Source organism: Brachyhypopomus gauderio, unplaced genomic scaffold, assembly GCF_052324685.1.
Source record: "Brachyhypopomus gauderio isolate BG-103 unplaced genomic scaffold, BGAUD_0.2 sc119, whole genome shotgun sequence".
NCBI lineage: Eukaryota > Metazoa > Chordata > Actinopteri > Gymnotiformes > Hypopomidae > Brachyhypopomus > Brachyhypopomus gauderio.
This window is the reverse complement of record NW_027506940.1, coordinates 113,866-138,522: the sequence shown is the minus strand read 5'-3', so window position 1 is coordinate 138,522 and position 24,657 is coordinate 113,866. Positions and strand designations below refer to the sequence as shown.

Here is a 24,657-nt window from a genome sequence, read left to right as displayed (position 1 = left end):
ACAGGAATGTTCTAAATCGCCATGTACCTTGATAGCAGTACTAATGTAGCCAGTTCAATCAAAATGAAACTCAGTGGAAACGTACCTAGTGCTTTGTCATGTTGTCTCCCAACATAGAAAACTCATGGTACTCGGTTGATTTGTAGACGTTTGTGTTATAAAGGTATCGAATGATGTCAACATTTGGTGTTTGGATGTGAATGTTTTGTCTTAAAGCAGAGTAGACCTACTGCTTAGCCATTGTTGACATGATGACTTCCATGCTCTGATTGTATGAGGAAACGCCCACGAGAGATGTGCCCATTCAGACAAGCAAGGTTTCTGTAGTGTAGTGGTCATCACGTTCGCCTCACACGCGAAAGGTCCCTGGTTCGATACCAGGCAGAAACATGCTTCTTGATAGAATGACAAACACCACTGCTGTTTAGTGATTTGTTGCCAGTGTAAAGGCTATCGGGGAGCGCTTGCCTTTAGATCCTCAAAGTGAGCTGTCAGTCTCATGTGATCGATACAGGAATGTTCTAAATTGCCATGTACCTTGATAGCAGTACTAATGCAGCCGGTTCAATCAAAATGAAACTCAGTGGAAACTTACCTAGTGCTTTGTCATGTTGTCTCCCAACATAGAAAACTCATGCTACTCGGTTGATTTGTAGACGTTTGTGTTATAAAGGTATCGAATGATGTCAACATTTGGTGTTTGGATGTGAATGTTTTGTCTTAAAGCAGAGTAGACCTACTGCTTAGCCATTGTTGACATGATGACTTCCATGCTCTGATTGTATGAGGAAACGCCCACGAGAGATGTGGCCATTGAGACAAGCAAGGTTTCTGTAGTGTAGTGGTCATCACGTTCGCCTCACACGCGAAAGGTCCCTGGTTCGATACCAGGCAGAAACATGCTTCTTGATAGAATGACAAACACACCACTGCTGTTTAGTCGTTTGTTGCCAGTGTAAAGGCTATCGGGGAGCTCTTCCCTTTAGAACCTCAAAGTGAGCTGTCAGTCTCATGTGATCGATACAGGAATGTTTTAAATCGCCATGTACCTTGATAGCAGTACTAATGCAGCCGGTTCTATCAAAATGAAACTCAGTGGAAACTTACCTAGTGCTTTGTCATGTTGTCTCCCAACGTAGAAAACTCATGCTACTCGGTTGATTTGTAGACGTTTGTGTTATAAAGGGATCGAATGATGTCAACATTTGGTGTTTGGATGTGAATGTTTTGTCTTAAAGCAGAGTAGACCTACTGCTTAGCCATTGTTGACATGATGACTTCCATGCTCTGATTGTATGAGGAAACGCCCACGAGAGATGTGCCCATTCAGACAAACAAGGTTTCTGTAGTGTAGTGGTTATCACGTTCGCCTCACACGCGAAAGGTCCCTGGTTCGATACCAGGCAGAAACATGCTTCTTGATAGAATGACAAACACCACTGCTGTTTAGTGATTTGTTGCCAGTGTAAAGGCTATCGGGGAGCGCTTGCCTTTAGATCCTCAAAGTGAGCTGTCAGTCTCATGTGATCGATACAGGAATGTTCTAAATCGCCATGTACCTTCATAGCAGTACTAATGCAGCCGGTTCAATCAAAATGAAACTCAGTGGAAACTTACCTAGTGCTTTGTCATGTTGTCTCCCAACATAGAAAACTCATGCTACTCGGTTGATTTGTAGACGTTTGTGTTATAAAGGTATCGAATGATGTCAACATTTGGTGTTTGGATGTGAATGTTTTGTCTTAAAGCAGAGTAGACCTACTGCTTAGCCATTGTTGACATGATGACTTCCATGCTCTGATTGTATGAGGAAACGCCCACGAGAGATGTGCCCATTGAGACAAGCAAGGTTTCTGTAGTGTAGTGGTCATCACGTTCGCCTCACACGCGAAAGGTCCCTGGTTCGATACCAGGCAGAAACATGCTTCTTGATAGAATGACAAACACACCACTGCTGTTTAGTCGTTTGTTGCCAGTGTAAAGGCTATCGGGGAGCTCTTCCCTTTAGAACCTCAAAGTGAGCTGTCAGTCTCATGTGATCGATACAGGAATGTTTTAAATCGCCATGTATCTTGATAGCAGTACTAATGCAGCCGGTTCTATCAAAATGAAACTCAGTGGAAACTTACCTAGTGCTTTGTCATGTTGTCTCCCAACGTAGAAAACTCATGCTACTCGGTTGATTTGTAGACGTTTGTGTTATAAAGGGATCGAATGATGTCAACATTTGGTGTTTGGATGTGAATGTTTTGTCTTAAAGCAGAGTAGACCTACTGCTTAGGCATTGTTGACATGATGACTTCCATGCTCTGATTGTATGAGGAAACGCCCACGAGAGATGTGCCCACTCAGACAAACAAGGTTTCTGTAGTGTAGTGGTCATCACGTTCGCCTTACACGCGAAAGGTCCCTGGTTCGATACCAGGCAGAAACATGCTTCTTGATAGAATGACAAACACCACTGCTGTTTAGTGATTTGTTGCCAGTGTAAAGGCTATCGGGGAGCGCTTGCCTTTAGATCCTCAAAGTGAGCTGTCAGTCTCGTGATCGATACAGGAATGTTCTAAATCGCCATGTACCTTGATAGCAGTACTAATGCAGCCGGTTCAATCAAAATGAAACTCAGTGGAAACTTACCTAGTGCTTTGTCATGTTGTCTCCCAACATAGAAAACTCATGCTACTCGGTTGATTTGTAGACGTTTGTGTTATAAAGGTATCGAATGATGTCAACATTTGGTGTTTGGATGTGAATGTTTTGTCTTAAAGCAGAGTAGACCTACTGCTTAGCCATTGTTGACATGATGACTTCCATGCTCTGATTGTATGAGGAAACGCCCACGAGAGATGTGCCCATTCAGACAAGCAAGGTTTCTGTAGTGTAGTGGTCATCACGTTCGCCTCACACGCGAAAGGTCCCTGGTTCGATGCCAGGCAGAAACATGCTTCTTGATAGAATGACAAACACCACTGCTGTTTAGTGATTTGTTGCCAGTGTAAAGGCTATCGGGGAGCGCTTGCCTTTAGATCCTCAAAGTGAGCTGTCAGTCTCATGTGATCGATACAGGAATGTTCTAAATCGCCATGTACCTTGATAGCAGTACTAATGTAGCCAGTTCAATCAAAATGAAACTCAGTGGAAACGTACCTAGTGCTTTGTCATGTTGTCTCCCAACATAGAAAACTCATGCTACTCGGTTGATTTGTAGACGTTTGTGTTATAAAGGTATCGAATGATGTCAACATTTGGTGTTTGGATGTGAATGTTTTGTCTTAAAGCAGAGTAGACCTACTGCTTAGCCATTGTTGACATGATGACTTCCATGCTCTGATTGTATGAGGAAACGCCCACGAGAGATGTGCCCATTCAGACAAGCAAGGTTTCTGTAGTGTAGTGGTCATCACGTTCGCCTCACACGCGAAAGGTCCCTGGTTCGATACCAGGCAGAAACATGCTTCTTGATAGAATGACAAACACCACTGCTGTTTAGTGATTTGTTGCCAGTGTAAAGGCTATCGGGGAGCGCTTGCCTTTAGATCCTCAAAGTGAGCTGTCAGTCTCATGTGATCGATACAGGAATGTTCTAAATCGCCATGTACCTTCATAGCAGTACTAATGCAGCCGGTTCAATCAAAATGAAACTCAGTGGAAACTTACCTAGTGCTTTGTCATGTTGTCTCCCAACATAGAAAACTCATGCTACTCGGTTGATTTGTAGACGTTTGTGTTATAAAGGTATCGAATGATGTCAACATTTGGTGTTTGGATGTGAATGTTTTGTCTTAAAGCAGAGTAGACCTACTGCTTAGCCATTGTTGACATGATGACTTCCATGCTCTGATTGTATGAGGAAACGCCCACGAGAGATGTGCCCATTGAGACAAGCAAGGTTTCTGTAGTGTAGTGGTCATCACGTTCGCCTCACACGCGAAAGGTCCCTGGTTCGATACCAGGCAGAAACATGCTTCTTGATAGAATGACAAACACACCACTGCTGTTTAGTCGTTTGTTGCCAGTGTAAAGGCTATCGGGGAGCTCTTCCCTTTAGAACCTCAAAGTGAGCTGTCAGTCTCATGTGATCGATACAGGAATGTTTTAAATCGCCATGTATCTTGATAGCAGTACTAATGCAGCCGGTTCTATCAAAATGAAACTCAGTGGAAACTTACCTAGTGCTTTGTCATGTTGTCTCCCAACGTAGAAAACTCATGCTACTCGGTTGATTTGTAGACGTTTGTGTTATAAAGGGATCGAATGATGTCAACATTTGGTGTTTGGATGTGAATGTTTTGTCTTAAAGCAGAGTAGACCTACTGCTTAGGCATTGTTGACATGATGACTTCCATGCTCTGATTGTATGAGGAAACGCCCACGAGAGATGTGCCCACTCAGACAAACAAGGTTTCTGTAGTGTAGTGGTCATCACGTTCGCCTTACACGCGAAAGGTCCCTGGTTCGATACCAGGCAGAAACATGCTTCTTGATAGAATGACAAACACCACTGCTGTTTAGTGATTTGTTGCCAGTGTAAAGGCTATCGGGGAGCGCTTGCCTTTAGATCCTCAAAGTGAGCTGTCAGTCTCGTGATCGATACAGGAATGTTCTAAATCGCCATGTACCTTGATAGCAGTACTAATGCAGCCGGTTCAATCAAAATGAAACTCAGTGGAAACTTACCTAGTGCTTTGTCATGTTGTCTCCCAACATAGAAAACTCATGCTACTCGGTTGATTTGTAGACGTTTGTGTTATAAAGGTATCGAATGATGTCAACATTTGGTGTTTGGATGTGAATGTTTTGTCTTAAAGCAGAGTAGACCTACTGCTTAGCCATTGTTGACATGATGACTTCCATGCTCTGATTGTATGAGGAAACGCCCACGAGAGATGTGCCCATTCAGACAAGCAAGGTTTCTGTAGTGTAGTGGTCATCACGTTCGCCTCACACGCGAAAGGTCCCTGGTTCGATGCCAGGCAGAAACATGCTTCTTGATAGAATGACAAACACCACTGCTGTTTAGTGATTTGTTGCCAGTGTAAAGGCTATCGGGGAGCGCTTGCCTTTAGATCCTCAAAGTGAGCTGTCAGTCTCATGTGATCGATACAGGAATGTTCTAAATCGCCATGTACCTTGATAGCAGTACTAATGTAGCCAGTTCAATCAAAATGAAACTCAGTGGAAACGTACCTAGTGCTTTGTCATGTTGTCTCCCAACATAGAAAACTCATGGTACTCGGTTGATTTGTAGACGTTTGTGTTATAAAGGTATCGAATGATGTCAACATTTGGTGTTTGGATGTGAATGTTTTGTCTTAAAGCAGAGTAGACCTACTGCTTAGCCATTGTTGACATGATGACTTCCATGCTCTGATTGTATGAGGAAACGCCCACGAGAGATGTGCCCATTGAGACAAGCAAGGTTTCTGTAGTGTAGTGGTCGTCACGTTCGCCTCACACGCGAAAGGTCCCTGGTTCGATACCAGGCAGAAACATGCTTCTTGATAGAATGACAAACACACCACTGCTGTTTAGTCGTTTGTTGCCAGTGTAAAGGCTATCGGGGAGCTCTTCCCTTTAGAACCTCAAAGTGAGCTGTCAGTCTCATGTGATCGATACAGGAATGTTTTAAATCGCCATGTACCTTGATAGCAGTACTAATGCAGCCGGTTCTATCAAAATGAAACTCAGTGGAAACTTACCTAGTGCTTTGTCATGTTGTCTCCCAACGTAGAAAACTCATGCTACTCGGTTGATTTGTAGACGTTTGTGTTATAAAGGGATCGAATGATGTCAACATTTGGTGTTTGGATGTGAATGTTTTGTCTTAAAGCAGAGTAGACCTACTGCTTAGGCATTGTTGACATGATGACTTCCATGCTCTGATTGTATGAGGAAACGCCCACGAGAGATGTGCCCATTCAGACAAACAAGGTTTCTGTAGTGTAGTGGTCATCACGTTCGCCTTACACGCGAAAGGTCCCTGGTTCGATACCAGGCAGAAACATGCTTCTTGATAGAATGACAAACACCACTGCTGTTTAGTGATTTGTTGCCAGTGTAAAGGCTATCGGGGAGCGCTTGCCTTTAGATCCTCAAAGTGAGCTGTCAGTCTCATGTGATCGATACAGGAATGTTCTAAATCGCCATGTACCTTGATAGCAGTACTAATGCAGCCGGTTCAATCAAAATGAAACTCAGTGGAAACTTACCTAGTGCTTTGTCATGTTGTCTCCCAACATAGAAAATTCATGCTACTCGGTTGATTTGTAGACGTTTGTGTTATAAAGGTATCGAATGATGTCAACATTTGGTGTTTGGATGTGAATGTTTTGTCTTAAAGCAGAGTAGACCTACTGCTTAGCCATTGTTGACATGATGACTTCCATGCTCTGATAGAATGAGGAAACGCCCACGAGAGATGTGCCCATTGAGACAAGCAAGGTTTCTGTAGTGTAGTGGTCATCACGTTCGCCTTACACGCGAAAGGTCCCTGGTTCGATACCAGGCAGAAACATGCTTCTTGATAGAATGACAAACACCACTGCTGTTTAGTGATTTGTTGCCAGTGTAAAGGCTATCGGGGAGCGCTTGCCTTTAGATCCTCAAAGTGAGCTGTCAGTCTCATGTGATCGATACAGGAATGTTCTAAATCGCCATGTACCTTGATAGCAGTACTAATGCAGCCGGTTCAATCAAAATGAAACTCAGTGGAAACTTACCTAGTGCTTTGTCATGTTGTCTCCCAACATAGAAAATTCATGCTACTCGGTTGATTTGTAGACGTTTGTGTTATAAAGGTATCGAATGATGTCAACATTTGGTGTTTGGATGTGAATGTTTTGTCTTAAAGCAGAGTAGACCTACTGCTTAGCCATTGTTGACATGATGACTTCCATGCTCTGATAGAATGAGGAAACGCCCACGAGAGATGTGCCCATTGAGACAAGCAAGGTTTCTGTAGTGTAGTGGTCATCACGTTCGCCTCACACGCGAAAGGTCCCTGGTTCGATACCAGGCAGAAACATGCTTCTTGATAGAATGACATACACCACTGCTGTTTCGTGATTTGTTGCCAGTGTAAAGGCTATCGGGGAGCGCTTGCCTTTAGATCCTCAAAGTGAGCTGTCAGTCTCATGTGATCGATACAGGAATGTTATAAATCGCCATGTACCTTGATAGCAGTACTAATGTAGCCAGTTCAATCAAAATGAAACTCAGTGGAAACGTACCTAGTGCTTTGTCATGTTGTCTCCCAACATAGAAAACTCATGCTACTCGGTTGATTTGTAGACGTTTGTGTTATAAAGGTATCGAATGATGTCAACATTTGGTGTTTGGATGTGAATGTTTTGTCTTAAAGCAGAGTAGACCTACTGCTTAGCCATTGTTGACATGATGACTTCCATGCTCTGATTGTATGAGGAAACGCCCACGAGAGATGTGCCCATTCAGACAAGCAAGGTTTCTGTAGTGTAGTGGTCATCACGTTCGCCTCACACGCGAAAGGTCCCTGGTTCGATACCAGGCAGAAACATGCTTCTTGATAGAATGACAAACACCACTGCTGTTTAGTGATTTGTTGCCAGTGTAAAGGCTATCGGGGAGCGCTTGCCTTTAGATCCTCAAAGTGAGCTGTCAGTCTCATGTGATCGATACAGGAATGTTCTAAATCGCCATGTACCTTGATAGCAGTACTAATGTAGCCAGTTCAATCAAAATGAAACTCAGTGGAAACGTACCTAGTGCTTTGTCATGTTGTCTCCCAACATAGAAAACTCATGCTACTCGGTTGATTTGTAGACGTTTGTGTTAAAAAGGTATCGAATGATGTCAACATTTGGTGTTTGGATGTGAATGTTTTGTCTTAAAGCAGAGTAGACCTACTGCTTAGCCATTGTTGACATGATGACTTCCATGCTCTGATTGTATGAGGAAACGCCCACGAGAGATGTGCCCATTCAGACAAGCAAGGTTTCTGTAGTGTAGTGGTCATCACGTTCGCCTCACACGCGAAAGGTCCCTGGTTCGATACCAGGCAGAAACATGCTTCTTGATAGAATGACAAACACACCACTGCTGTTTAGTCGTTTGTTGCCAGTGTAAAGGCTATCGGGGAGCTCTTCCCTTTAGAACCTCAAAGTGAGCTGTCAGTCTCATGTGATCGATACAGGAATGTTTTAAATCGCCATGTATCTTGATAGCAGTACTAATGCAGCCGGTTCTATCAAAATGAAACTCAGTGGAAACTTACCTAGTGCTTTGTCATGTTGTCTCCCAACGTAGAAAACTCATGCTACTCGGTTGATTTGTAGACGTTTGTGTTATAAAGGGATCGAATGATGTCAACATTTGGTGTTTGGATGTGAATGTTTTGTCTTAAAGCAGAGTAGACCTACTGCTTAGGCATTGTTGACATGATGACTTCCATGCTCTGATTGTATGAGGAAACGCCCACGAGAGATGTGCCCACTCAGACAAACAAGGTTTCTGTAGTGTAGTGGTCATCACGTTCGCCTCACACGCGAAAGGTCCCTGGTTCGATACCAGGCAGAAACATGCTTCTTGATAGAATGACAAACACACCACTGCTGTTTAGTGATTTGTTGCCAGTGTAAAGGCTATCGGGGAGCGCTTGCCTTTAGATCCTCAAAGTGAGCTGTCAGTCTCATGTGATCGATACAGGAATGTTCTAAATCGCCATGTACCTTCATAGCAGTACTAATGCAGCCGGTTCAATCAAAATGAAACTCAGTGGAAACTTACCTAGTGCTTTGTCATGTTGTCTCCCAACATAGAAAACTCATGCTACTCGGTTGATTTGTAGACGTTTGTGTTATAAAGGTATCGAATGATGTCAACATTTGGTGTTTGGATGTGAATGTTTTGTCTTAAAGCAGAGTAGACCTACTGCTTAGCCATTGTTGACATGATGACTTCCATGCTCTGATTGTATGAGGAAACGCCCACGAGAGATGTGCCCATTCAGACAAGCAAGGTTTCTGTAGTGTAGTGGTCATCACGTTTGCCTCACACGCGAAAGGTCCCTGGTTCGATACCAGGCAGAAACATGCTTCTTGATAGAATGACAAACACACCACTGCTGTTTAGTCGTTTGTTGCCAGTGTAAAGGCTATCGGGGAGCTCTTCCCTTTAGAACCTCAAAGTGAGCTGTCAGTCTCATGTGATCGATACAGGAATGTTTTAAATCGCCATGTATCTTGATAGCAGTACTAATGCAGCCGGTTCTATCAAAATGAAACTCAGTGGAAACTTACCTAGTGCTTTGTCATGTTGTCTCCCAACGTAGAAAACTCATGCTACTCGGTTGATTTGTAGACGTTTGTGTTATAAAGGGATCGAATGATGTCAACATTTGGTGTTTGGATGTGAATGTTTTGTCTTAAAGCAGAGTAGACCTACTGCTTAGGCATTGTTGACATGATGACTTCCATGCTCTGATTGTATGAGGAAACGCCCACGAGAGATGTGCCCACTCAGACAAACAAGGTTTCTGTAGTGTAGTGGTCATCACGTTCGCCTCACACGCGAAAGGTCCCTGGTTCGATACCAGGCAGAAACATGCTTCTTGATAGAATGACAAACACACCACTGCTGTTTAGTGATTTGTTGCCAGTGTAAAGGCTATCGGGGAGCGCTTGCCTTTAGATCCTCAAAGTGAGCTGTCAGTCTCATGTGATCGATACAGGAATGTTCTAAATCGCCATGTACCTTCATAGCAGTACTAATGCAGCCGGTTCAATCAAAATGAAACTCAGTGGAAACTTACCTAGTGCTTTGTCATGTTGTCTCCCAACATAGAAAACTCATGCTACTCGGTTGATTTGTAGACGTTTGTGTTATAAAGGTATCGAATGATGTCAACATTTGGTGTTTGGATGTGAATGTTTTGTCTTAAAGCAGAGTAGACCTACTGCTTAGCCATTGTTGACATGATGACTTCCACGCTCTGATTGTATGAGGAAACGCCCACGAGAGATGTGCCCATTCAGACAAGCAAGGTTTCTGTAGTGTAGTGGTCATCACGTTCGCCTCACACGTGAAAGGTCCCTGGTTCGATACCAGGCAGAAACATGCTTCTTGATAGAATGACAAACACACCACTGCTGTTTAGTCGTTTGTTGCCAGTGTAAAGGCTATCGGGGAGCTCTTCCCTTTAGAACCTCAAAGTGAGCTGTCAGTCTCATGTGATCGATACAGGAATGTTTTAAATCGCCATGTATCTTGATAGCAGTACTAATGCAGCCGGTTCTATCAAAATGAAACTCAGTGGAAACTTACCTAGTGCTTTGTCATGTTGTCTCCCAACGTAGAAAACTCATGCTACTCGGTTGATTTGTAGACGTTTGTGTTATAAAGGGATCGAATGATGTCAACATTTGGTGTTTGGATGTGAATGTTTTGTCTTAAAGCAGAGTAGACCTACTGCTTAGGCATTGTTGACATGATGACTTCCATGCTCTGATTGTATGAGGAAACGCCCACGAGAGATGTGCCCACTCAGACAAACAAGGTTTCTGTAGTGTAGTGGTCATCACGTTTGCCTCACACGCGAAAGGTCCCTGGTTCGATACCAGGCAGAAACATGCTTCTTGATAGAATGACAAACACCACTGCTGTTTAGTGATTTGTTGCCAGTGTAAAGGCTATCGGGGAGCGCTTGCCTTTAGATCCTCAAAGTGAGCTGTCAGTCTCATGTGATCGATACAGGAATGTTCTAAATCGCCATGTACCTTCATAGCAGTACTAATGCAGCCGGTTCAATCAAAATGAAACTCAGTGGAAACTTACCTAGTGCTTTGTCATGTTGTCTCCCAACATAGAAAATTCATGCTACTCGGTTGATTTGTAGACGTTTGTGTTATAAAGGTATCGAATGATGTCAACATTTGGTGTTTGGATGTGAATGTTTTGTCTTAAAGCAGAGTAGACCTACTGCTTAGCCATTGTTGACATGATGACTTCCATGCTCTGATAGAATGAGGAAACGCCCACGAGAGATGTGCCCATTGAGACAAGCAAGGTTTCTGTAGTGTAGTGGTCATCACGTTCGCCTCACACGCGAAAGGTCCCTGGTTCGATACCAGGCAGAAACATGCTTCTTGATAGAATGACATACACCACTGCTGTTTCGTGATTTGTTGCCAGTGTAAAGGCTATCGGGGAGCGCTTGCCTTTAGATCCTCAAAGTGAGCTGTCAGTCTCATGTGATCGATACAGGAATGTTATAAATCGCCATGTACCTTGATAGCAGTACTAATGTAGCCAGTTCAATCAAAATGAAACTCAGTGGAAACGTACCTAGTGCTTTGTCATGTTGTCTCCCAACATAGAAAACTCATGCTACTCGGTTGATTTGTAGACGTTTGTGTTATAAAGGTATCGAATGATGTCAACATTTGGTGTTTGGATGTGAATGTTTTGTCTTAAAGCAGAGTAGACCTACTGCTTAGCCATTGTTGACATGATGACTTCCATGCTCTGATTGTATGAGGAAACGCCCACGAGAGATGTGCCCATTCAGACAAGCAAGGTTTCTGTAGTGTAGTGGTCATCACGTTCGCCTCACACGCGAAAGGTCCCTGGTTCGATACCAGGCAGAAACATGCTTCTTGATAGAATGACAAACACCACTGCTGTTTAGTGATTTGTTGCCAGTGTAAAGGCTATCGGGGAGCGCTTGCCTTTAGATCCTCAAAGTGAGCTGTCAGTCTCATGTGATCGATACAGGAATGTTCTAAATCGCCATGTACCTTGATAGCAGTACTAATGTAGCCAGTTCAATCAAAATGAAACTCAGTGGAAACGTACCTAGTGCTTTGTCATGTTGTCTCCCAACATAGAAAACTCATGCTACTCGGTTGATTTGTAGACGTTTGTGTTAAAAAGGTATCGAATGATGTCAACATTTGGTGTTTGGATGTGAATGTTTTGTCTTAAAGCAGAGTAGACCTACTGCTTAGCCATTGTTGACATGATGACTTCCATGCTCTGATTGTATGAGGAAACGCCCACGAGAGATGTGCCCATTCAGACAAGCAAGGTTTCTGTAGTGTAGTGGTCATCACGTTCGCCTCACACGCGAAAGGTCCCTGGTTCGATACCAGGCAGAAACATGCTTCTTGATAGAATGACAAACACACCACTGCTGTTTAGTCGTTTGTTGCCAGTGTAAAGGCTATCGGGGAGCTCTTCCCTTTAGAACCTCAAAGTGAGCTGTCAGTCTCATGTGATCGATACAGGAATGTTTTAAATCGCCATGTATCTTGATAGCAGTACTAATGCAGCCGGTTCTATCAAAATGAAACTCAGTGGAAACTTACCTAGTGCTTTGTCATGTTGTCTCCCAACGTAGAAAACTCATGCTACTCGGTTGATTTGTAGACGTTTGTGTTATAAAGGGATCGAATGATGTCAACATTTGGTGTTTGGATGTGAATGTTTTGTCTTAAAGCAGAGTAGACCTACTGCTTAGGCATTGTTGACATGATGACTTCCATGCTCTGATTGTATGAGGAAACGCCCACGAGAGATGTGCCCACTCAGACAAACAAGGTTTCTGTAGTGTAGTGGTCATCACGTTCGCCTCACACGCGAAAGGTCCCTGGTTCGATACCAGGCAGAAACATGCTTCTTGATAGAATGACAAACACCACTGCTGTTTAGTGATTTGTTGCCAGTGTAAAGGCTATCGGGGAGCGCTTGCCTTTAGATCCTCAAAGTGAGCTGTCAGTCTCATGTGATCGATACAGGAATGTTCTAAATCGCCATGTACCTTGATTGCAGTACTAATGTAGCCAGTTCAATCAAAATGAAACTCAGTGGAAACGTACCTAGTGCTTTGTCATGTTGTCTCCCAACATAGAAAACTCATGCTACTCGGTTGATTTGTAGACGTTTGTGTTAAAAAGGTATCGAATGATGTCAACATTTGGTGTTTGGATGTGAATGTTTTGTCTTAAAGCAGAGTAGACCTACTGCTTAGCCATTGTTGACATGATGACTTCCATGCTCTGATTGTATGAGGAAACGCCCACGAGAGATGTGCCCATTCAGACAAGCAAGGTTTCTGTAGTGTAGTGGTCATCACGTTCGCCTCACACGCGAAAGGTCCCTGGTTCGATACCAGGCAGAAACATGCTTCTTGATAGAATGACAAACACACCACTGCTGTTTAGTCGTTTGTTGCCAGTGTAAAGGCTATCGGGGAGCTCTTCCCTTTAGAACCTCAAAGTGAGCTGTCAGTCTCATGTGATCGATACAGGAATGTTTTAAATCGCCATGTATCTTGATAGCAGTACTAATGCAGCCGGTTCTATCAAAATGAAACTCAGTGGAAACTTACCTAGTGCTTTGTCATGTTGTCTCCCAACGTAGAAAACTCATGCTACTCGGTTGATTTGTAGACGTTTGTGTTATAAAGGGATCGAATGATGTCAACATTTGGTGTTTGGATGTGAATGTTTTGTCTTAAAGCAGAGTAGACCTACTGCTTAGGCATTGTTGACATGATGACTTCCATGCTCTGATTGTATGAGGAAACGCCCACGAGAGATGTGCCCACTCAGACAAACAAGGTTTCTGTAGTGTAGTGGTCATCACGTTCGCCTCACACGCGAAAGGTCCCTGGTTCGATACCAGGCAGAAACATGCTTCTTGATAGAATGACAAACACACCACTGCTGTTTAGTGATTTGTTGCCAGTGTAAAGGCTATCGGGGAGCGCTTGCCTTTAGATCCTCAAAGTGAGCTGTCAGTCTCATGTGATCGATACAGGAATGTTCTAAATCGCCATGTACCTTCATAGCAGTACTAATGCAGCCGGTTCAATCAAAATGAAACTCAGTGGAAACTTACCTAGTGCTTTGTCATGTTGTCTCCCAACATAGAAAACTCATGCTACTCGGTTGATTTGTAGACGTTTGTGTTATAAAGGTATCGAATGATGTCAACATTTGGTGTTTGGATGTGAATGTTTTGTCTTAAAGCAGAGTAGACCTACTGCTTAGCCATTGTTGACATGATGACTTCCATGCTCTGATTGTATGAGGAAACGCCCACGAGAGATGTGCCCATTCAGACAAGCAAGGTTTCTGTAGTGTAGTGGTCATCACGTTCGCCTCACACGCGAAAGGTCCCTGGTTCGATACCAGGCAGAAACATGCTTCTTGATAGAATGACAAACACACCACTGCTGTTTAGTCGTTTGTTGCCAGTGTAAAGGCTATCGGGGAGCTCTTCCCTTTAGAACCTCAAAGTGAGCTGTCAGTCTCATGTGATCGATACAGGAATGTTTTAAATCGCCATGTATCTTGATAGCAGTACTAATGCAGCCGGTTCTATCAAAATGAAACTCAGTGGAAACTTACCTAGTGCTTTGTCATGTTGTCTCCCAACGTAGAAAACTCATGCTACTCGGTTGATTTGTAGACGTTTGTGTTATAAAGGGATCGAATGATGTCAACATTTGGTGTTTGGATGTGAATGTTTTGTCTTAAAGCAGAGTAGACCTACTGCTTAGGCATTGTTGACATGATGACTTCCATGCTCTGATTGTATGAGGAAACGCCCACGAGAGATGTGCCCACTCAGACAAACAAGGTTTCTGTAGTGTAGTGGTCATCACGTTCGCCTCACACGCGAAAGGTCCCTGGTTCGATACCAGGCAGAAACATGCTTCTTGATAGAATGACAAACACCACTGCTGTTTAGTGATTTGTTGCCAGTGTAAAGGCTATCGGGGAGCGCTTGCCTTTAGATCCTCAAAGTGAGCTGTCAGTCTCATGTGATCGATACAGGAATGTTCTAAATCGCCATGTACCTTCATAGCAGTACTAATGCAGCCGGTTCAATCAAAATGAAACTCAGTGGAAACTTACCTAGTGCTTTGTCATGTTGTCTCCCAACATAGAAAACTCATGCTACTCGGTTGATTTGTAGACGTTTGTGTTATAAAGGTATCGAATGATGTCAACATTTGGTGTTTGGATGTGAATGTTTTGTCTTAAAGCAGAGTAGACCTACTGCTTAGCCATTGTTGACATGATGACTTCCATGCTCTGATTGTATGAGGAAACGCCCACGAGAGATGTGCCCATTGAGACAAGCAAGGTTTCTGTAGTGTAGTGGTCATCACGTTCGCCTCACACGCGAAAGGTCCCTGGTTCGATACCAGGCAGAAACATGCTTCTTGATAGAATGACAAACACACCACTGCTGTTTAGTCGTTTGTTGCCAGTGTAAAGGCTATCGGGGAGCTCTTCCCTTTAGAACCTCAAAGTGAGCTGTCAGTCTCATGTGATCGATACAGGAATGTTTTAAATCGCCATGTATCTTGATAGCAGTACTAATGCAGCCGGTTCTATCAAAATGAAACTCAGTGGAAACTTACCTAGTGCTTTGTCATGTTGTCTCCCAACGTAGAAAACTCATGCTACTCGGTTGATTTGTAGACGTTTGTGTTATAAAGGGATCGAATGATGTCAACATTTGGTGTTTGGATGTGAATGTTTTGTCTTAAAGCAGAGTAGACCTACTGCTTAGGCATTGTTGACATGATGACTTCCATGCTCTGATTGTATGAGGAAACGCCCACGAGAGATGTGCCCACTCAGACAAACAAGGTTTCTGTAGTGTAGTGGTCATCACGTTCGCCTTACACGCGAAAGGTCCCTGGTTCGATACCAGGCAGAAACATGCTTCTTGATAGAATGACAAACACCACTGCTGTTTAGTGATTTGTTGCCAGTGTAAAGGCTATCGGGGAGCGCTTGCCTTTAGATCCTCAAAGTGAGCTGTCAGTCTCATGTGATCGATACAGGAATGTTCTAAATCGCCATGTACCTTCATAGCAGTACTAATGCAGCCGGTTCAATCAAAATGAAACTCAGTGGAAACTTACCTAGTGCTTTGTCATGTTGTCTCCCAACATAGAAAACTCATGCTACTCGGTTGATTTGTAGACGTTTGTGTTATAAAGGTATCGAATGATGTCAACATTTGGTGTTTGGATGTGAATGTTTTGTCTTAAAGCAGAGTAGACCTACTGCTTAGCCATTGTTGACATGATGACTTCCATGCTCTGATTGTATGAGGAAACGCCCACGAGAGATGTGCCCATTCAGACAAGCAAGGTTTCTGTAGTGTAGTGGTCATCACGTTCGCCTCACACGCGAAAGGTCCCTGGTTCGATGCCAGGCAGAAACATGCTTCTTGATAGAATGACAAACACCACTGCTGTTTAGTGATTTGTTGCCAGTGTAAAGGCTATCGGGGAGCGCTTGCCTTTAGATCCTCAAAGTGAGCTGTCAGTCTCATGTGATCGATACAGGAATGTTCTAAATCGCCATGTACCTTGATAGCAGTACTAATGTAGCCAGTTCAATCAAAATGAAACTCAGTGGAAACGTACCTAGTGCTTTGTCATGTTGTCTCCCAACATAGAAAACTCATGGTACTCGGTTGATTTGTAGACGTTTGTGTTATAAAGGTATCGAATGATGTCAACATTTGGTGTTTGGATGTGAATGTTTTGTCTTAAAGCAGAGTAGACCTACTGCTTAGGCATTGTTGACATGATGACTTCCATGCTCTGATTGTATGAGGAAACGCCCACGAGAGATGTGCCCATTCAGACAAACAAGGTTTCTGTAGTGTAGTGGTCATCACGATCGCCTCACACGCGAAAGGTCCCTGGTTCGATACCAGGCAGAAACATGCTTCTTGATAGAATGACAAACACCACTGCTGTTTAGTGATTTGTTGCCAGTGTAAAGGCTATCGGGGAGCGCTTGCCTTTAGAACCTCAAAGTGAGCTGTCAGTCTCATGTGATCGATACAGGAATGTTCTAAATCGCCATGTACCTTGATAGCAGTACTAATGTAGCCAGTTCAATCAAAATGAAACTCAGTGGAAACGTACCTAGTGCTTTGTCATGTTGTCTCCCAACATAGAAAACTCATGCTACTCGGTTGATTTGTAGACGTTTGTGTTATAAAGGTATCGAATGATGTCAACATTTGGTGTTTGGATGTGAATGTTTTGTCTTAAAGCAGAGTAGACCTACTGCTTAGCCATTGTTGACATGATGACTTCCATGCTCTGATTGTATGAGGAAACGCCCACGAGAGATGTGCCCATTCAGACAAGCAAGGTTTCTGTAGTGTAGTGGTCATCACGTTCGCCTCACACGCGAAAGGTCCCTGGTTCGATACCAGGCAGAAACATGCTTCTTGATAGAATGACAAACACACCACTGCTGTTTAGTGGTTTGTTGCCAGTGTAAAGGCTATCAGGGAGCTCTTCCCTTTAGAACCTCAAAGTGAGCTGTCAGTCTCATGTGATCGATACAGGAATGTTCTAAATCGCCATGTACCTTGATAGCAGTACTAATGCAGCCGGTTCAATCAAAATGAAACTCAGTGGAAACTTACCTAGTGCTTTGTCATGTTGTCTCCCAACATAGAAAACTCATGCTACTCGGTTGATTTGTAGACGTTTGTGTTATAAAGGTATCGAATGATGTCAACATTTGGTGTTTGGATGTGAATGTTTTGTCTTAAAGCAGAGTAGACCTACTGCTTAGCCATTGTTGACATGATGACTTCCATGCTCTGATAGAATGAGGAAACGCCCACGAGAGATGTGCCCATTGAGACAAGCAAGGTTTCTGTAGTGTAGTGGTCATCACGTTCGCCTCACATGCGAAAGGTACCTGGTTCGATACCAGGCAGAAACATGCTTCTTGATAGAATGACAAACACACCACTGCTGTTTAGTCGTTTGTTGCCAGTGTAAAGGCTATCGGGGAGCTCTTCCCTTTAGAACCTCAAAGTGAGCAGTCAGTCTCATGTGATCAATACAGGAATGTTTTAAATCGCCATGTACCTTGATAGCAGTACTAATGCAGCCGGTTCTATCAAAATGAAACTCAGTGGAAACTTACCTAGTGCTTTGTCATGTTGTCTCCCAACGTAGAAAACTCATGCTACTCGGTTGATTTGTAGACGTTTGTGTTATAAAGGGATCGAATGATGTCAACATTTGGTGTTTGGATGTGAATGTTTTGTCTTAAAGCAGAGTAGACCTACTGCTTAGGCATTGTTGACATGATGACTTCCATGCTCTGATAGAATGAGGAAACGCCCACAAGAGATGTGCCCATTGAGACAAGCAAGGTTTCTGTAGTGTAGTGGTCATCACGTTTTCCTCACACGCGAAAGGTCCCTGGTTCGATACCAGGCAGAAACATGCTTCTTGATAGAATGACAAACACCACTGCTGTTTAGTGATTTGTTGCCAGTGTAAAGGCTATCGGGGAGCTCTTCCCTTTAGAACCTCAAAGTGAGCTGTCAGTCTCATGTGATCGATACAGGAATGTTTTAAATCGCCATGTACCTTGATAGCAGTACTAATGCAGCCGGTTCAATCAAAATGAAACTCAGTGGAAACGTACCTAGTGCTTTGTCATGTTGTCTCCCAACATAACAAACTCATGCTACTCGGTTGATTTGTAGACGTTTGTGTTATAAAGGGATTGAATGATGTCAACATTTGGTGTTTGGATGTGAATGTTTTGTCTTAAAGCAGAGTAGACCTACTGCTTAGGCATTGTTGACATGATGACTTCCATGCTCTGATTGTATGAGGAAACGCCCACGAGAGATGTGCCCATTGAGACAAGCAAGGTTTCTGTAGTGTAGTGGTCATCACGTTCGCCTCACACGCGAAAGGTCCCTGGTTCGATACCAGGCAGAAACATGCTTCTTGATAGAATGACAAACACACCACTGCTGTTTAGTGGTTTGTTGCCAGTGTAAAGGCTATCAGGGAGCTCTTCCCTTTAGAACCTCAAAGTGAGCTGTCAGTCTCATGTGATCGATACAGGAATGTTCTAAATCGCCATGTACCTTGATAGCAGTACTAATGCAGCCGGTTCAATCAAAATGAAACTCAGTGGAAACTTACCTAGTGCTTTGTCATGTTGTCTCCCAACATAGAAAACTCATGCTACTCGGTTGATTTGTAGACGTTTGTGTTATAAAGGTATCGAATGATGTCAACATTTGGTGTTTGGATGTGAATGTTTTGTCTTAAAGCAGAGTAGACCTACTGCTTAGCCATTGTTGACATGATGACTTCCATGCTCTGATAGAATGAGGAAACGCCCACGAGAGATGTGCCCATTGAGACAAGCAAGGTTTCTGTAGTGTAGTGGTCATCACGTTCGCCTCACATGCGAAAGGTACCTGGTTCGATACCAGGCAGAAACATGCTTCTTGATAGAATGACAAACACACCACTGCTGTTTAGTCGTTTGTTGCCAGTGTAAAGGCTATCGGGGAGCTCTTCCCTTTAGAACCTCAAAGTGAGCAGTCAGTCTCATGTGATCAATACAGGAATGTTTTAAATCGCCATGTACCTTGATAGCAGTACTAATGCAGCCGGTTCTATCAAAATGAAACTCAGTGGAAACTTACCTAGTGCTTTGTCATGTTGTCTCCCAACGTAGAAAACTCATGCTACTCGGTTGATTTGTAGACGTTTGTGTTATAAAGGGATCGAATGATGTCAACATTTGGTGTTTGGATGTGAATGTTTTGTCTTAAAGCAGAGTAGACCTACTGCTTAGGCATTGTTGACATGATGACTTCCATGCTCTGATAGAATGAGGAAACGCCCACAAGAGATGTGCCCATTGAGACAAGCAAGGTTTCTGTAGTGTAGTGGTCATCACGTTTTCCTCACACGCGAAAGGTCCCTGGTTCGATACCAGGCAGAAACATGCTTCTTGATAGAATGACAAACACCACTGCTGTTTAGTGATTTGTTGCCAGTGTAAAGGCTATCGGGGAGCTCTTCCCTTTAGAACCTCAAAGTGAGCTGTCAGTCTCATGTGATCGATACAGGAATGTTTTAAATCGCCATGTACCTTGATAGCAGTACTAATGCAGCCGGTTCAATCAAAATGAAACTCAGTGGAAACGTACCTAGTGCTTTGTCATGTTGTCTCCCAACATAACAAACTCATGCTACTCGGTTGATTTGTAGACGTTTGTGTTATAAAGGGATTGAATGATGTCAACATTTGGTGTTTGGATGTGAATGTTGTGTCTTAAAGCAGAGTAGACCTACTGCTTAGCCATTGTTGACATGATGACTTCCATGCTCTGATTGTATGAGGAAACGCCCACGAGAGATGTGCCCATTCAGACAAGCAAGGTTTCTGTAGTGTAGTGGTCATCACATTCGCCTCACACGCGAAAGGACCCTGGTTCGATACCAGGCAGAAACATGCTTCTTGATAGAATTACAAACACACCACTGCTGTTTAGTGTTTTGTTGCCAGTGTAAAGGCTATCGGGGAGCTCTTCCCTTTACATCCTCAAAGTGAGCTCTCAGTCTCATGTGATCGATACAGTAATGTTCTAAATCGCCATGTACCTTGATAGCAGTACTAATGCAGCCGGTTCAATCAAAATGAAACTCAGTGGAAACGTACCTAGTGCTTTGTCATGTTGTCTCCCAACGTAGAAAACTCATGCTACTCGGTTGATTTGTAGACGTTTGTGTTATAAAGGGATCGAATGATGTCAACATTTGGTGTTTGGATGTGAATGTTTTGTCTTAAAGCAGAGTAGACCTACTGCTTAGCCATTGTTGACATGATGACTTCCATGCTCTGATTGTATGAGGAAACGCCCACGAGAGATGTGGCCATTCAGACAAGCAAGGTATCTGTAGTGTAGTGGTCATCACGTTCGCCTTACACTCGAAAGGTCCCTGGTTCGATACCAGGCAGAAACATGCTTCTTGATAGAATGACAAACACCACTGCTGTTTAGTGATTTGTTGCCAGTGTAAAGGCTATCGGGGAGCGCTTGCCTTTAGATCCTCAAAGTGAGCTGTCAGTCTCATGTGATCGATACAGGAATGTTCTAAATCGCCATGTACCTTGATAGCAGTACTAATGCAGCCAGTTCAATCAAAATGAAACTCAGTGGAAATGTACCTAGTGCTTTGTCATGTTGTCTCCCAACATAACAAACTCATGCTACTCGGTTGATTTGTAGACGTTTGTGTTATAAAGGGATTGAATGATGTCAACATTTGGTGTTTGGATGTGAATGTTGTGTCTTAAAGCAGAGTAGACCTACTGCTTAGCCATTGTTGACATGATGACTTCCATGCTCTGATTGTATGAGGAAACGCCCACGAGAGATGTGGCCATTCAGACAAGCAAGGTTTCTGTAGTGTAGTGGTCATCACGTTCGCCTAACACGCGAAAGGTACCTGGTTCGATTCCAGGCAGAAACATGCTTCTTGATAGAATTACAAACACACCACTGCTGTTTAGTGGTTTGTTGCCAGTGTAAAGGCTATCGGGGAGCTCTTCCCTTTAGATCCTCAAAGTGAGCTCTCAGTCTCATGTGATCGATACAGTAATGTTCTAAATCGCCATGTACCTTGATAGCAGTACTAATGCAGCCGGTTCAATCAAAATGAAACTCAGTGGAAACGTACGTAGTGCTTTGTCATGTTGTCTCCCAACGTAGAAAACTCATGCTACTCGGTTGATTTGTAGACGTTTGTGTTATAAAGGGATCGAATGATGTCAACATTTGGTGTTTGGATGTGAATGTTTTGTCTTAAAGCAGAGTAGACCTACTGCTTAGCCATTGTTGACATGATGACTTCCATGCTCTGATTGTATGAGGAAACGCCCACGAGAGATGTGGCCATTCAGACAAGCAAGGTATCTGTAGTGTAGTGGTCATCACGTTCGCCTTACACGCGAAAGGTCCCTGGTTCGATACCAGGCAGAAACATGCTTCTTGATAGAATGACAAACACCACTGCTGTTTAGTGATTTGTTGCCAGTGTAAAGGCTATCGGGGAGCGCTTGCCTTTAGAACCTCAAAGTGAGCTGTCAGTCTCATGTGATCGATACAGGAATGTTCTAAATCGCCATGTACCTTGATAGCAGTACTAATGCAGCCGGTTCAATCAAAATGAAACTCAGTGGAAACTTACCTAGTGCTTTGTCATGTTGTCTCCCAACATAGAAAACTCATGCTACTCGGTTGATTTGTAGACGTTTGTGTTATAAAGGTATCGAATGATGTCAACATTTGGTGTTTGGATGTGAATGTTTTGTCTTAAAGCAGAGTAGACCTACTGCTTAGCCATTGTTGACATGATGACTTCCATGCTCTGATAGAATGAGGAAACGCCCACGAGAGATGTGCCCATTGAGACAAGCAAGGTTTCTGTAGTGTAGAGGTCATCACGTTCGCCTCACATGCGAAAGGTACCTGGTTCGATACCAGGCAGAAACATGCTTCTTGATAGAATGACAAACACACCACTGCTGTTTAGTCGTTTGTTGCCAGTGTAAAGGCTATCGGGGAGCTCTTCCCTTTAGAACCTCAAAGTGAGCAGTCAGTCTCATGTGATCAATACAGGAATGTTTTAAATCGCCATGTACCTTGATAGCAGTACTAATGCAGCCGGTTCTATCAAAATGAAACTCAGTGGAAACTTACCTAGTGCTTTGTCATGTTGTCTCCCAACGTAGAAAACTCATGCTACTCGGTTGATTTGTAGACGTTTGTGTTATAAAGGGATCGAATGATGTCAACATTTGGTGTTTGGATGTGAATGTTTTGTCTTAAAGCAGAGTAGACCTACTGCTTAGGCATTGTTGACATGATGACTTCCATGCTCTGATAGAATGAGGAAACGCCCACAAGAGATGTGCCCATTGAGACAAGCAAGGTTTCTGTAGTGTAGTGGTCATCACGTTTTCCTCACACGCGAAAGGTCCCTGGTTCGATACCAGGCAGAAACATGCTTCTTGATAGAATGACAAACACCACTGCTGTTTAGTGATTTGTTGCCAGTGTAAAGGCTATCGGGGAGCTCTTCCCTTTAGAACCTCAAAGTGAGCTGTCAGTCTCATGTGATCGATACAGGAATGTTTTAAATCGCCATGTACCTTGATAGCAGTACTAATGCAGCCGGTTCTATCAAAATGAAACTCAGTGGAAACTTACCTAGTGCTTTGTCATGTTGTCTCCCAACGTAGAAAACTCATGCTACTCGGTTGATTTGTAGACGTTTGTATTATAAAGGGATCGAATGATGTCAACATTTGGTGTTTGGATGTGAATGTATTGTCTTAAAGCAGAGTAGACCTACTGCTTAGCCATTGTTGACATGATGACTTCCATGCTCTGATAGAATGAGGAAACGCCCACGAGAGATGTGCCCATTGAGACAAGCAAGGTTTCTGTAGTGTAGTGGTCATCACGTTCGCCTCACACGCGAAAGGTCCCTGGTTCGATACCAGGCAGAAACATGCTTCTTGATAGAATGACAAACACCACTGCTGTTTAGTGATTTGTTGCCAGTGTAAAGGCTATCGGGGAGCGCTTGCCTTTAGATCCTCAAAGTGAGCTCTCAGTCTCATGTGATAGATACAGGAATGTTCTAAATCGCCATGTACCTTGATAGCAGTACTAATGCAATCAGTTCAATCAAAATGAAACTCAGTGGAAACGTACGTAGTGCTTTGTCATGTTGTCTCCCAACGTAGAAAACTCATGCTACTCGGTTGATTTGTAGACGTTTGTGTTATAAAGGGATCGAATGATGTCAACATTTGGTGTTTGGATGTGAATGTTTTGTCTTAAAGCAGAGTAGACCTACTGCTTAGCCATTGTTGACATGATGACTTCCATGCTCTGATTGTATGAGGAAACGCCCACGAGAGATGTGGCCATTCAGACAAGCAAGGTTTCTGTAGTGTAGTGGTCATCACGTTCGCCTTACACGCGAAAGGTCCCTGGTTCGATACCAGGCAGAAACATGCTTCTTGATAGAATGACAAACACCACTGCTGTTTAGTGATTTGTTGCCAGTGTAAAGGCTATCGGGGAGCGCTTGCCTTTAGATCCTCAAAGTGAGCTGTCAGTCTCATGTGATCGATACAGGAATGTTCTATATCGCCATGTACCTTGATAGCAGTACTAATGCAGCCGGTTCAATCAAAATGAAACTCAGTGGAAACGTACCTAGTGCTTTGTCATGTTGTCTCCCAACATAGAAAATTCATGCTACTCGGTTGATTTGTAGACGTTTGTGTTATAAAGGGATTGAATGATGTCAACATTTGGTGTTTGGATGTGAATGTTGTGTCTTAAAGCAGAGTAGACCTACTGCTTAGCCATTGTTGACATGATGACTTCCATGCTCTGATTGTATGAGGAAACGCCCACGAGAGATGTGCCCATTCAGACAAGCAAGGTTTCTGTAGTGTAGTGGTCATCACATTCGCCTCACACGCGAAAGGACCCTGGTTCGATACCAGGCAGAAACATGCTTCTTGATAGAATTACAAACACACCACTGCTGTTTAGTGTTTTGTTGCCAGTGTAAAGGCTATCGGTCGGCTCTTCCCTTTACATCCTCAAAGTGAGCTCTCAGTCTCATGTGATAGATACAGGAATGTTCTAAATCGCCATGTACCTTGATAGCAGTACTAATGCAGCCAGTTCAATCAAAATGAAACTCAGTGGAAACGTACCTAGTGCTTTGTCATGTTGTCTCCCAACATAACAAACTCATGCTACTCGGTT

The 24,657-nt window shown here is 43.3% G+C and overlaps 42 non-coding genes across 42 annotated transcripts; all 42 read left to right on the top strand.

Annotated features, from left to right (window-relative positions):
* The first annotated feature begins 317 nt into the window (after window positions 1-317).
* Window positions 318-390, top strand: trnav-cac (transfer RNA valine (anticodon CAC)). Its single transcript has one exon. It is a non-coding gene; the product is annotated as a tRNA-Val (tRNA).
* A 437-nt stretch (window positions 391-827) lies between these two features.
* On the top strand, window positions 828-900 carry trnav-cac (transfer RNA valine (anticodon CAC)). Its single transcript has one exon. It is a non-coding gene; the product is annotated as a tRNA-Val (tRNA).
* A 439-nt stretch (window positions 901-1,339) lies between these two features.
* On the top strand, window positions 1,340-1,412 carry trnav-cac (transfer RNA valine (anticodon CAC)). Its single transcript has one exon. It is a non-coding gene; the product is annotated as a tRNA-Val (tRNA).
* A 437-nt stretch (window positions 1,413-1,849) lies between these two features.
* trnav-cac (transfer RNA valine (anticodon CAC)) lies at window positions 1,850-1,922 on the top strand. Its single transcript has one exon. It is a non-coding gene; the product is annotated as a tRNA-Val (tRNA).
* Window positions 1,923-2,361: 439 nt separating this feature from the next.
* trnav-uac (transfer RNA valine (anticodon UAC)) lies at window positions 2,362-2,434 on the top strand. Its single transcript has one exon. It is a non-coding gene; the product is annotated as a tRNA-Val (tRNA).
* Window positions 2,435-2,869: 435 nt separating this feature from the next.
* trnav-cac (transfer RNA valine (anticodon CAC)) lies at window positions 2,870-2,942 on the top strand. The gene has a single exon. It is a non-coding gene; the product is annotated as a tRNA-Val (tRNA).
* Window positions 2,943-3,379: 437 nt separating this feature from the next.
* Window positions 3,380-3,452, top strand: trnav-cac (transfer RNA valine (anticodon CAC)). Its single transcript has one exon. It is a non-coding gene; the product is annotated as a tRNA-Val (tRNA).
* Window positions 3,453-3,889: 437 nt separating this feature from the next.
* On the top strand, window positions 3,890-3,962 carry trnav-cac (transfer RNA valine (anticodon CAC)). Its single transcript has one exon. It is a non-coding gene; the product is annotated as a tRNA-Val (tRNA).
* A 439-nt stretch (window positions 3,963-4,401) lies between these two features.
* Window positions 4,402-4,474, top strand: trnav-uac (transfer RNA valine (anticodon UAC)). Its single transcript has one exon. It is a non-coding gene; the product is annotated as a tRNA-Val (tRNA).
* A 435-nt stretch (window positions 4,475-4,909) lies between these two features.
* Window positions 4,910-4,982, top strand: trnav-cac (transfer RNA valine (anticodon CAC)). Its single transcript has one exon. It is a non-coding gene; the product is annotated as a tRNA-Val (tRNA).
* Window positions 4,983-5,931: 949 nt separating this feature from the next.
* trnav-uac (transfer RNA valine (anticodon UAC)) lies at window positions 5,932-6,004 on the top strand. The gene has a single exon. It is a non-coding gene; the product is annotated as a tRNA-Val (tRNA).
* Window positions 6,005-6,441: 437 nt separating this feature from the next.
* trnav-uac (transfer RNA valine (anticodon UAC)) lies at window positions 6,442-6,514 on the top strand. Its single transcript has one exon. It is a non-coding gene; the product is annotated as a tRNA-Val (tRNA).
* Window positions 6,515-6,951: 437 nt separating this feature from the next.
* Window positions 6,952-7,024, top strand: trnav-cac (transfer RNA valine (anticodon CAC)). The gene has a single exon. It is a non-coding gene; the product is annotated as a tRNA-Val (tRNA).
* Window positions 7,025-7,461: 437 nt separating this feature from the next.
* trnav-cac (transfer RNA valine (anticodon CAC)) lies at window positions 7,462-7,534 on the top strand. The gene has a single exon. It is a non-coding gene; the product is annotated as a tRNA-Val (tRNA).
* A 437-nt stretch (window positions 7,535-7,971) lies between these two features.
* trnav-cac (transfer RNA valine (anticodon CAC)) lies at window positions 7,972-8,044 on the top strand. The gene has a single exon. It is a non-coding gene; the product is annotated as a tRNA-Val (tRNA).
* Window positions 8,045-8,483: 439 nt separating this feature from the next.
* trnav-cac (transfer RNA valine (anticodon CAC)) lies at window positions 8,484-8,556 on the top strand. Its single transcript has one exon. It is a non-coding gene; the product is annotated as a tRNA-Val (tRNA).
* Window positions 8,557-8,995: 439 nt separating this feature from the next.
* On the top strand, window positions 8,996-9,068 carry trnav-cac (transfer RNA valine (anticodon CAC)). Its single transcript has one exon. It is a non-coding gene; the product is annotated as a tRNA-Val (tRNA).
* A 439-nt stretch (window positions 9,069-9,507) lies between these two features.
* On the top strand, window positions 9,508-9,580 carry trnav-cac (transfer RNA valine (anticodon CAC)). The gene has a single exon. It is a non-coding gene; the product is annotated as a tRNA-Val (tRNA).
* A 439-nt stretch (window positions 9,581-10,019) lies between these two features.
* Window positions 10,020-10,092, top strand: trnav-cac (transfer RNA valine (anticodon CAC)). Its single transcript has one exon. It is a non-coding gene; the product is annotated as a tRNA-Val (tRNA).
* A 439-nt stretch (window positions 10,093-10,531) lies between these two features.
* On the top strand, window positions 10,532-10,604 carry trnav-cac (transfer RNA valine (anticodon CAC)). Its single transcript has one exon. It is a non-coding gene; the product is annotated as a tRNA-Val (tRNA).
* A 437-nt stretch (window positions 10,605-11,041) lies between these two features.
* On the top strand, window positions 11,042-11,114 carry trnav-cac (transfer RNA valine (anticodon CAC)). The gene has a single exon. It is a non-coding gene; the product is annotated as a tRNA-Val (tRNA).
* Window positions 11,115-11,551: 437 nt separating this feature from the next.
* Window positions 11,552-11,624, top strand: trnav-cac (transfer RNA valine (anticodon CAC)). The gene has a single exon. It is a non-coding gene; the product is annotated as a tRNA-Val (tRNA).
* A 437-nt stretch (window positions 11,625-12,061) lies between these two features.
* trnav-cac (transfer RNA valine (anticodon CAC)) lies at window positions 12,062-12,134 on the top strand. Its single transcript has one exon. It is a non-coding gene; the product is annotated as a tRNA-Val (tRNA).
* A 439-nt stretch (window positions 12,135-12,573) lies between these two features.
* trnav-cac (transfer RNA valine (anticodon CAC)) lies at window positions 12,574-12,646 on the top strand. The gene has a single exon. It is a non-coding gene; the product is annotated as a tRNA-Val (tRNA).
* A 437-nt stretch (window positions 12,647-13,083) lies between these two features.
* trnav-cac (transfer RNA valine (anticodon CAC)) lies at window positions 13,084-13,156 on the top strand. The gene has a single exon. It is a non-coding gene; the product is annotated as a tRNA-Val (tRNA).
* Window positions 13,157-13,595: 439 nt separating this feature from the next.
* On the top strand, window positions 13,596-13,668 carry trnav-cac (transfer RNA valine (anticodon CAC)). Its single transcript has one exon. It is a non-coding gene; the product is annotated as a tRNA-Val (tRNA).
* Window positions 13,669-14,107: 439 nt separating this feature from the next.
* On the top strand, window positions 14,108-14,180 carry trnav-cac (transfer RNA valine (anticodon CAC)). Its single transcript has one exon. It is a non-coding gene; the product is annotated as a tRNA-Val (tRNA).
* Window positions 14,181-14,619: 439 nt separating this feature from the next.
* On the top strand, window positions 14,620-14,692 carry trnav-cac (transfer RNA valine (anticodon CAC)). Its single transcript has one exon. It is a non-coding gene; the product is annotated as a tRNA-Val (tRNA).
* Window positions 14,693-15,129: 437 nt separating this feature from the next.
* trnav-cac (transfer RNA valine (anticodon CAC)) lies at window positions 15,130-15,202 on the top strand. The gene has a single exon. It is a non-coding gene; the product is annotated as a tRNA-Val (tRNA).
* Window positions 15,203-15,641: 439 nt separating this feature from the next.
* On the top strand, window positions 15,642-15,714 carry trnav-uac (transfer RNA valine (anticodon UAC)). The gene has a single exon. It is a non-coding gene; the product is annotated as a tRNA-Val (tRNA).
* A 437-nt stretch (window positions 15,715-16,151) lies between these two features.
* On the top strand, window positions 16,152-16,224 carry trnav-cac (transfer RNA valine (anticodon CAC)). Its single transcript has one exon. It is a non-coding gene; the product is annotated as a tRNA-Val (tRNA).
* A 947-nt stretch (window positions 16,225-17,171) lies between these two features.
* trnav-cac (transfer RNA valine (anticodon CAC)) lies at window positions 17,172-17,244 on the top strand. Its single transcript has one exon. It is a non-coding gene; the product is annotated as a tRNA-Val (tRNA).
* Window positions 17,245-17,683: 439 nt separating this feature from the next.
* trnav-cac (transfer RNA valine (anticodon CAC)) lies at window positions 17,684-17,756 on the top strand. Its single transcript has one exon. It is a non-coding gene; the product is annotated as a tRNA-Val (tRNA).
* Window positions 17,757-18,705: 949 nt separating this feature from the next.
* On the top strand, window positions 18,706-18,778 carry trnav-cac (transfer RNA valine (anticodon CAC)). Its single transcript has one exon. It is a non-coding gene; the product is annotated as a tRNA-Val (tRNA).
* Window positions 18,779-19,217: 439 nt separating this feature from the next.
* trnav-cac (transfer RNA valine (anticodon CAC)) lies at window positions 19,218-19,290 on the top strand. Its single transcript has one exon. It is a non-coding gene; the product is annotated as a tRNA-Val (tRNA).
* A 949-nt stretch (window positions 19,291-20,239) lies between these two features.
* On the top strand, window positions 20,240-20,312 carry trnav-cac (transfer RNA valine (anticodon CAC)). Its single transcript has one exon. It is a non-coding gene; the product is annotated as a tRNA-Val (tRNA).
* A 439-nt stretch (window positions 20,313-20,751) lies between these two features.
* trnav-uac (transfer RNA valine (anticodon UAC)) lies at window positions 20,752-20,824 on the top strand. Its single transcript has one exon. It is a non-coding gene; the product is annotated as a tRNA-Val (tRNA).
* A 437-nt stretch (window positions 20,825-21,261) lies between these two features.
* On the top strand, window positions 21,262-21,334 carry trnav-aac (transfer RNA valine (anticodon AAC)). Its single transcript has one exon. It is a non-coding gene; the product is annotated as a tRNA-Val (tRNA).
* Window positions 21,335-21,773: 439 nt separating this feature from the next.
* On the top strand, window positions 21,774-21,846 carry trnav-uac (transfer RNA valine (anticodon UAC)). The gene has a single exon. It is a non-coding gene; the product is annotated as a tRNA-Val (tRNA).
* A 1,459-nt stretch (window positions 21,847-23,305) lies between these two features.
* trnav-cac (transfer RNA valine (anticodon CAC)) lies at window positions 23,306-23,378 on the top strand. The gene has a single exon. It is a non-coding gene; the product is annotated as a tRNA-Val (tRNA).
* A 437-nt stretch (window positions 23,379-23,815) lies between these two features.
* Window positions 23,816-23,888, top strand: trnav-uac (transfer RNA valine (anticodon UAC)). Its single transcript has one exon. It is a non-coding gene; the product is annotated as a tRNA-Val (tRNA).
* Window positions 23,889-24,325: 437 nt separating this feature from the next.
* Window positions 24,326-24,398, top strand: trnav-cac (transfer RNA valine (anticodon CAC)). Its single transcript has one exon. It is a non-coding gene; the product is annotated as a tRNA-Val (tRNA).
* Window positions 24,399-24,657: the final 259 nt, after the last annotated feature.